Raw genomic sequence first — 9146 nt, 5'->3', positions numbered from 1 at the left:
GGGGTTGCGATCCGTTGCCAGTCACGAAAAAAAAAAAAGACAAAAAGGAAAAAAAAAAAATCAATGATGGACTAAATATGAGAGAGAAATAGAAGAGCTATATGAAAATTTAAGAAGTCTGTGAATGTTAGAAGGAAGAAGTGAAAAAAGACTTGAATAAGTGGAGAAATAGACCATGTTTCTGGTCAAATGGAGAGATGATAAATATGCCCTAGGTAATTTATAGAGGTGATGCAGTTTCAATTAGAACCCCAACAGGATTATTTATTGAACTCGAAAACATAATTATTAAAGTCATTAGGATTAAAATAAGAAAATAACAATAAGGAAGGACAAATGGCACTGTATTTTCAAGTATATCGTAAAGAAAAATGAGGTAAACGCATTATATTGACATAAAATCATAAACACAGATCAAAGTAGATAGCCCAGGCTAACAAAAATAGGTGAAAATAAGTAATGTACGATGGATAAAGTTAAAAGAAGTAATAAGAATGGGAAAAAGTAGAGTTGCAATAACTAGATGTCTTTAATTACTAAAGCCAAAAAATAGTAGAAAGCAGAATAGAGAATTTCACTCCCCTAAAGAGAGGTCACAATTTTTTAACTATAGAAACTAAAATATTTTAAAAGAATATCGGACTAATTCCTCTATAAAAATTGCAAGGTCTAAATAATAATCAAACTCTAAAACTAAGACATAAAAGGAAACAAACCAAATATGGAACTTATTTTTATTACAAATTGTTTTACTTTATTGTTTTATTTAATTACAAACATGATTCCTATTTGTTATAGCAAGGAAAACAATATTGAAATGTAATTTCTAAAATGAACAGTCTTCCTCCTTCCAGTCCCCTGCCTCCCGTGCTAATCCAGGTGCACAGTTTTCTCACCTGTCTCCCAGCACCTGCAACTGCAGATACACACGTATGGGTTTCTCCTGCTTCCCCATTTTCCGTCAGACCTATGTGGGATGACAGCCTGCTCTTTCTTTAACATCATATCATTTCAGGAAGTGAGCAGGGCTTTTTTCAGTGTGCTTCCCTCATCCTACAAAAACTTGGTTGGGGGAGGGTGTGTGGTGAACATGTAATGCATTTTAATTCTTTCCATTTAAAATAATGAGAAATCAGCCCCTGGAAAGAGTTTCCTGCACAGAGCATCTGCTTTTCAAGAACAGATTGCTGCTGCCAGCAGAGATGCCTGTGAGGCATGAGCTTGAGTGACCTGAGTTGAGTAGAGTGGCATGCGTGGCAGGTCTAGACAAGCCAGGCAGGCTGGCACCACTGTCTCTAAGCTCAGAGGGAGTGGCTCTGCCCTGAGGGAGTCCTGGCCCCTGCCTGCAGACTGTGGATGGAAAACTTTCCTGGCACAATGAGGAAACGGCAGCAACACTGCCTGAGTCCCCTGGATGCCAGGCAAACACCGCTTGTACAAAATAAAATGTCAGATACCTTCCAGTCGCCCTTGCAGACATGAGGGAGTAGACAAGTCGGGCTGGCCCCTGGCACCGCACCAGAGTGGGGACTGGGCTCCATGGTGCATCTGGAAGGCAGGAGCTCTTGTCTGCAGCTAAAGGGGACACAGAAGGAACGCTATATCTGTGCAACCAAAGGCAGAGATTGAAAGCAGGGTCCTGGGACCAAGGCTTGGATGGGGGTAGAGTGGGGAGGACCAGATGAGAACAGTCTGGGGTCAAATGAGGAGCTGGGATGGCTGAGGCGTTGCTTTGCACGTCCGAGCCACCGCATGGAAGCTCATTTAGGGGAAAGTGGGGCATGTCGGAGTGCAGGCCTAGCTTAAGTCCCAAAATGTTGAAGGCCATTATCCGAGATAGTGCAATTTGGAGGTGATGCTTTCTGAGTCAAGAACTAGGATTGCTAGAATAAGCAGAAAGAAATGTTAGAGCTTCTAACCCTAGAGTTAACTCGATCGCACCCTCAGTTGGAAGACCAACTCTCCACCAGGGATGGGGGCTCCGTGGCAGCTCCTTGGCTTTTCTTCTTTTGCAATATTGTGGAGCTAATCTGCACTTCCTGATAGGGATAAGTCATTTGTTTTTGAAAAATGTTGAATAATATTAAAGTGTGTAGATAATATATTGCGTATTTTGTGTTCATATTGAAATTTTTCTGAATACTTTTTAGGAAGTGGAAATAATAAATAATTTAAAGTCTTTCATTTGGAAATTAATACTTGGCTTGATACAGATTAAATGTGGTTTAAAAAAAACCTGAATACTTGCTTTAAAAAAAAATGTAGTTTCCATGAAATGTGCCAGCACTTGCTTGTAGGTGACTAAATATTAACAAACAGCTTGGAAATATCTGATAAATCCCTAAGCTTATTAAGTCAGCATTCATTTCTCAAACTTTGTGTTCCTGGGTGGCGTTCACCTTTCTTGTTTCGTTCTGTAGATGTGGGTGGGATGAGGGAATCCTCACAAGACAGCGCAGGTTATCTTTCATGCAGCCATGTGATGATTCCATTTTCTGCATCACTCGTTGCATTTGGTGGTTCGGGTGCCCCGCTGAAGAGCTTGCTTTGACCTTGCCTGTTGCAGCAGTTTGAGGGCAGATGGGGGTTGGGTGAGGCGGTGGGGGAAGGAGCAGAATTCAGGAATGACATTCAAACACAGAATGCAAGTTAACTGTGCATCAGCACAATGATGAAAATTCAGAGATAATCAAGTGACTTTGAAATTAAGATTCAAAGTATAATTGAGCGAAAGCTGTAATTTAAGTAATTATTATGCACAAAGGCAGTATATTCAATACTCGGTCATTTTGCTGAGGATTTTGTGTTAAAATGTTTTTAAGTAGAAAAGATCCCTGCATCGATTAAAGTACTTTTCCATCTGCAAAAAGAACTGAGGTAATCATCCAAAAACAACTTACCATTCCCCTTCTCCTCTCCAAATATGCACACCAAGACCTTTGGCTATGAGATAAGAGGGAAGTTATATTATTTGGTCAAAAACTTACTTTGTACAGGACAGTTAGGGAGGACCTCTCTGATAGGATGACATTTGAGCAAAACCTTAAAGCAAGTGAAGGACTACGCCACTTGGTGTATTTTGTTTTAAATCAGTGGCAAAGGCCCTGAGCCTCGGGTGGATTGAGGAACAGATAGGAGGCCAGAGCAGTTGGGCCTAGAGGAGCCAGGTGCTGGGAGGAAGGTGCAGGTCACAAGGTTAGGGAGGGGCGGGGGTAGGATGCAGCCCACTGAGATTGGAGGAACCATGTCATCGAATGTTCAAACCAGGGCACTTTTAGGAAGAAAGGGGGTGTTATCGTTAATTTGCACATAAACCGAGCCTGTCCCGAGTGAACTGAGATGCAGGTTAACCTATTTATATGGGCGCTGGTTTTGTTTTGAGTGAAAGAATTGGCGAACTTTGAGCAAAGGAATGGCATGATGTGACGTATGTTTTCAGTGGATGGCTCCGGCTGCTACCTGCAGGGTGGCCCCAGGGGAGCAGCAAGAAGATCTGTTCACCGCAGGGACACAGGTGCAAGGTGACAGTGGCTTGGCCTGTGGAGCTGATGAGGGTGGTCAGACTCTAGATAGGTCTGGAAGGCAGAACCGACAGGGTCTGATGGACTGAACACAGGTTTGAAAGGAAGGAGAGCTGAGGACAGCTCCGGGGTTTTGTCCTCAGAGTGCCTGGGAAGAGGAGTTTGCATTTCCTGAAACGGGAGAAGCGGAGGACGAGGAGTGGGGGCTTGGGGACGTGGGAACGAGAGTCGAGTTAGCAGCGCTGAAGCCTCAGATAGGCACTGCGCCTCCAAACAGAGAGGGGCGCAGCCAAACACGAGTCTGCATCTCAGGGCACCGAGGGGGTGAAGCGTATGGCGGTGTTGACAGCCATGAGGCTGGGTGAGGCCGCATTGTGTGAGCGTGAGAGAGAGAGAGTGGCCAGAGACCGAGCCCTGGGCACCCTGGTGGTCGCTTCCAGCAACAGGCTCAGCAGGAGTGGTCAGCGTGGGACAGGAGAGCTGGGAGGGTCCAGCAAAGAGACCATTCCACGAAGAATATGAGTCGGAGCTCACCGCTTCCAGTCCCATGCGTAATGTCAGCTCTTCCCACCAAGGGGAGAGGAGGGTGGGCGGACAGGCAGGAGGAAGCGAGGAGGATGGGAGCCCAGGAGCCGGGGAAAGAGGACTCCGCCTCCTGGAAGACAGAGAGCAGGGTGGGGAGCACTGCCGCGGCCACAGTGCAGACTCATCGCTATGTTTGTGTCTTAGCTGCGGCTATAACAGAGAACCACAGCCCGTGTGGTCACATAACAGAGATATGTCCCCTCCCCGTCTGCAGACTGGAAGCCCAAGATCGGGGTGTCAGCGGAGTTGGTTCCTCCTGAGGGCTGTGAGGGAAGAGTCCCTTCCAAGCCTCCCTCCTTGGCTTGTGGGTGGTGACTGTCTCTGTCTCCAAATTTCCCCTTGTTATAAGGACACCAGCCATATTGGATCAGGGCCCACCCTTCGCTAGTAAGGCCTCAGCATTACTGATTACATCTGCAAGGACCCTGTTTCCCAACAAGGTCACATCCTGAGGTCCCGGGTGTTAGGACTTCAGCCCATGAATACGGGGGTTGGGGGACACCACACAACCTGTCACCCCTTGTGAGAGTGTTTTAATGGATACAGTGAGTGTGAACAACTCTTCCGAGCCCTTGCTGTGAAGGAGACCAGAGAGAGAAGTGAGAGGCTGGGGGAGGACGAAGGCTCCGGGGTCATGAGTACCTGCTACATGAGACAGACCTGAGCATCTTTACAGTTCAGAGCAGTGTCCAGGCAGGAGGGAGGACGGAAGGATGAAAGGACCCTGCGGGCTGGGGGGTGAGGAGGCAGGAGACCCAGAGCCAGGCCGGTCTTCGTGGGGGCAGCCGAGGGGGAGGAATCAACTCCAGGAGTCAGTGGCCCCCTCCCTGCCTGGGACACGCTCAGGCAGACGACGGCTGAGCCCGAGGCGTGTGGCTGTAGAGGCCTTTCCAGTAGTTTGGAAGATGTCGCCGCTCACAGGACTGTCAGCCCTGAGCACGGCAGCGGATGCTCTAGGACTCGGCCTGCAGGTTCCAGACATCGTGGGTGGCGAGCACATGTCCAAGTGTCCAGGTGGAAGGACAGCCTCCACCTCTCCAGCGATCTGGGACCACAGAAAACAAAGACGGGACTAAGTGCCTGTTAGGGGGAGAGGGAGGCTCAGAGGGATCAAATTCCAACAAAAAGCAGGTTGTTTGGTTTCCACTTTTAATCAGAAGCGCTGTCTTCCTGACATCAAGTAACTTGGAGTCCTCAGTTACTCCTGGGGAAGTTCCCAGATGGGCCGTCACCTGCAGGCAGTGCTGTCAGGCCCCAGCTGTGTGCACCGGAAACACCCTGGGAGCCAAGATAATATTTTCTGTTCACTCATCTCTGATTATCAGCCATCTCTGCCCTGAAGCTCTTACACCTCCTCCAGGGGGCTGAGCCCAAGGCATAAAACACTCACCGCCCTGCAGCTCCCCTACCACACGCAGCAGGAGCAGCTGTGCCTCGATTCCGAGGAGGCCCTGTGTGCCACAGGACACAGCTGAAAATGGGGGCATAGGGGGCAGGGAATCCTACAGCCGAGGGTGAAATCTCAGAAATGCAAAATAGAACTCCAAATACTGGGGTTTTTAGCATACGCTAAGTGACCAAGTCCAAGGGGCTGAGGAGAGACTTCCAATCAGTGCAGACCTAGGGTGCCCTGGAATAGCACCAAGCAGGAGTCCAACTGCTGTGGGAACAGTGGTGTCCTGGCCACCCACACGGGACAGCGGGAGTGGAGTGAGCACGAGAAAGGGGCAGCACACACATGCACGCGCACGCATGTGCGTGTGTGTGTAATAAAGAGCTACCCGGTACACTGTCATTCTCTAGATACAAATTTTAAAACATTTTTAAATGTGTACCCTACAACAGTTTTTTCATTCTTTAAGGATAAGACTAATTCATTTTCAGATTTTGACTAATTATATAAACTAACGTGACTAAGGACAACTAAATATGTTCATTTATCTATTTATTAAAAATAACATTTAACACCACTTTTGCTAAAAATACTGTGAAAAAATATATTATTAAATGTTAGTATGACAATGGATGTTCTATAATTAAGAATTTCATAGAGGGCCCGGCCCGGTGGCACACTGCTATAGTGCGCCGCTTGGGAGCCAGGCGGCGCTCCCGCCGAGGGTTCGGATCCCACATACAGACCGGTTCCCGCTCACTGGCTGAGCGAGGTGCAGGCGCGACACCGAGGGTTGCGATTCCGTTGCCGGTCCCGGCCCGGTACGGGTGTGACACTGAGGGTTGCGATCTGTTGCCGGACTCGAAAAAAGACAAAAAGGAAAAAATAAAAAAAAGAATTTCATAGAAATGGCATATGTAAATTCTTTTTTATGTATGTCACTGTCTGTTTTGAGTCCTCAAAAACACTCAAGCTTTACGATATGAAAATAAATACCTACCATAGAGTTGCTTGTAAAGGAGATGACTGATAGAATAGTATGAGTGGGTGTGAAGAAAAGACTGTCATTTTTTAGTCCAAGTGTATTCATAGTTTTATCCAAGACTTGTCTAGGCAGATCTGACACAGGACAGGATCAAACAGCTTGACAAGGTCTGAGCGAGTCTCATGGACAGGCAGCATCTGGGGTAAAATACTCGCATCAGCCGTGTGACTGTGGAATGTGAGCTGCACAGGGGCAGTGCCTGGCATCTTTTCATCTCAGATCTGTCTCCCATCTCTGCATCCCTAATCTGGTTGGCACTACACAGATGCTTGTCGATTGACTATATGAATGAAGAGATGGGTGGACGAACGAGTGAGTGAGGCCACCAACATCACTCCTGTGATTGTGGCTCTTTTGACAGAATGACACACATAGTGTGTGACCTCCTGCCATCCTCATTGCTGGAGCATTTGTCCTCAGACTTCCCCACACTGTTGTGTTCAGTTCCTTTCAAAGCAATGCTGAGGAGCTGGGTCACGTCCCTGGGGAATAAGCCCGCGGGGACAGTTCGAGACACCTGAGATATTCCGTCTAGACCATGTCTCAACTGTCTTAGAATGTCTGAAGAGCAATCACACGGAAGAGGAAGAGAATCAAGTTCTGTTTGTCCCCAGAGGGTGAAACAAGGACCCAGGGAGGGAGGTCCAGTGGGTCCTGTGTCAGAAAGGAATCGGCAGTGCAGGGGCTGCCTCGGGGAGTGTGAGCTGGCATCACGGGAGGTGCTTAAGCAGTGGCCCAGGGAGATGTCGTAGAGCAGCAGTTCTCAAAGTGTGTCTGGGACCCCTGGGGTCTCCATGACCCTTTCAGGGAATCCAAAAACTATTTTCATGTGAATACTAAGACATGACTTGCCATTTTTACTTTGTTGACATTTGCAACGATGGCGCAAAAGCAGTAGGGCATAAGGTTGCTGGGACCTCAGTGGGAACCAGGGGGGTGGCCTCAGTGCAGTCATCGTGGTCTTAACCACCACCACCTGCTTCTTAAAAAGTTTCACTTGGCAACATCCTTGGGGACCCTGTAAAATTATTAAGACTTGACTTTTTAGTATTCTATGTGATAAAATCAGAAGTGCTCATAAATCCATTCCTCTGCACAGCAGAGTATGATAATTGTCTTGAGGAAAAACATTGCTGAGATTGTTAAGTTTCAATCTGAACTAGCCAATTTTTAATGGAACGTCATTTTTACTTGAGAAAACAACTGACAAACTCTGGTTATTTGGACTTGGATTTTTGGGAGACATTTTCACAGAAAAATGAATCAAATGAGCTTGAAGAAAAATAGTTCACACCCTTTGTTACCAATGGCAAAATTTGAGCTTTCTAGCAAAAATTACAAGTTTGGATCATCAGTATTCACCCCTGTGAGTATGAGAGGTTCCCATTACGTAGACTTTTCATTATGAGATCAGTGGTGTCATTGATGCATGTGGGTTTTGATATGATGAAATGAGTCAACATTGGGAAGAGCCATACAACTCAGTGAACCATTATTTTCCAGTGACCAAGACCTGATGTTACAGAATTATGCATGGGTAAAAGATCTATTCAAAACACAAAACAGATCGATGATTAAATGTGACAAAGAGCGGAAAGTTCACTGATACAGTTTCAGATTCCACATCACAACCAGCCTTTAGGAAGTTACCACTTGTCTAATTGTGCTATAGAATCTAAGCAGGATATTCACTGTTACCTAAGAAGGCTATTAAAATATTCCTCCCATTCTCATTTGCACATCTGTGTGAGGCCAGATTTTTTTCCTATACTTCAACCAAAACAATGTATCACAACAGATTTAACACAGAAGCAGATGTGAGCATCCAGCTAACTTCCATTAAGCCAGACAGTAAAAAAACTTGAAAAGATACAGTAACTCTTCTCACTAATTTTTTTGTTTTATAAAATGTATTTATTATTCATAAAAATGTTATTTATGTTAACATATAATGGGTTGATAATTACTTATTCTAAAATAATTAAAAATACGTATTTTAGAAATTTCTAAGTTTTAATATCTAAGACAGGTATAACTATTAGATTAACACAGCTGTAACTCACATAACAAAAACTCTTTGGGATCCTCAACAATTATTAAGAGTGTAAAGAGCTCCTAAGGCCAAAGGTTTGAGAACCACCATCACAGACTCATTTTAAACAGGGAGGTCTCCTCCAAACCTTAGATTCTTTAACACAGCTGTAACTCACATAACAAAAACTCTTTGGGATCCTCAACAATTATTAAGAGTGTAAAGAGCTCCTAAGGCCAAAGCTTTGAGAACCACCATCACAGACTCATTTTAAACAGGGAGGTCTCCTCCAAACCTTAGATTCTACACTTCTGTGAATTAACGAGACTAACTTGGCAGGTAGTCTTTTCTTTCTGTATATAGAATAAATATGAGGGTACCGCAAAAAGTTTGTGGAAAAATAGAATTAAAAGATAAAATGAATCTTTCCATGAACTTTTTGAAGTGCCCTCATATAATACTTGCGTTGAAGTCAGTTTATCTTAGAAATATTACGTACATGTCCCTTTTGAAATTTTCAACATCAAATTTCAAAGTCTGCTTTTTAAAATATAGAAATTATATGGTCAC

At 45.2% G+C, this 9146-nt stretch overlaps 1 protein-coding gene across 1 annotated transcript in view; it reads left to right on the top strand.

Moving 5' to 3' along the window:
• The window catches only part of IQCA1 (IQ motif containing with AAA domain 1), a 172559-nt gene that overhangs the window by 49451 nt on the left and 113962 nt on the right, over window positions 1–9146 (top strand). The gene's annotated exons all lie outside the window — the stretch shown is intronic.

Source organism: Galeopterus variegatus, unplaced genomic scaffold, assembly GCF_000696425.1.
Source record: "Galeopterus variegatus unplaced genomic scaffold, G_variegatus-3.0.2 Scaffold57, whole genome shotgun sequence".
Lineage (NCBI taxonomy): Eukaryota > Metazoa > Chordata > Mammalia > Dermoptera > Cynocephalidae > Galeopterus > Galeopterus variegatus.
Note: the sequence above shows the minus strand (reverse complement) of the source record. Positions and strands in the feature narration are given on the sequence as shown.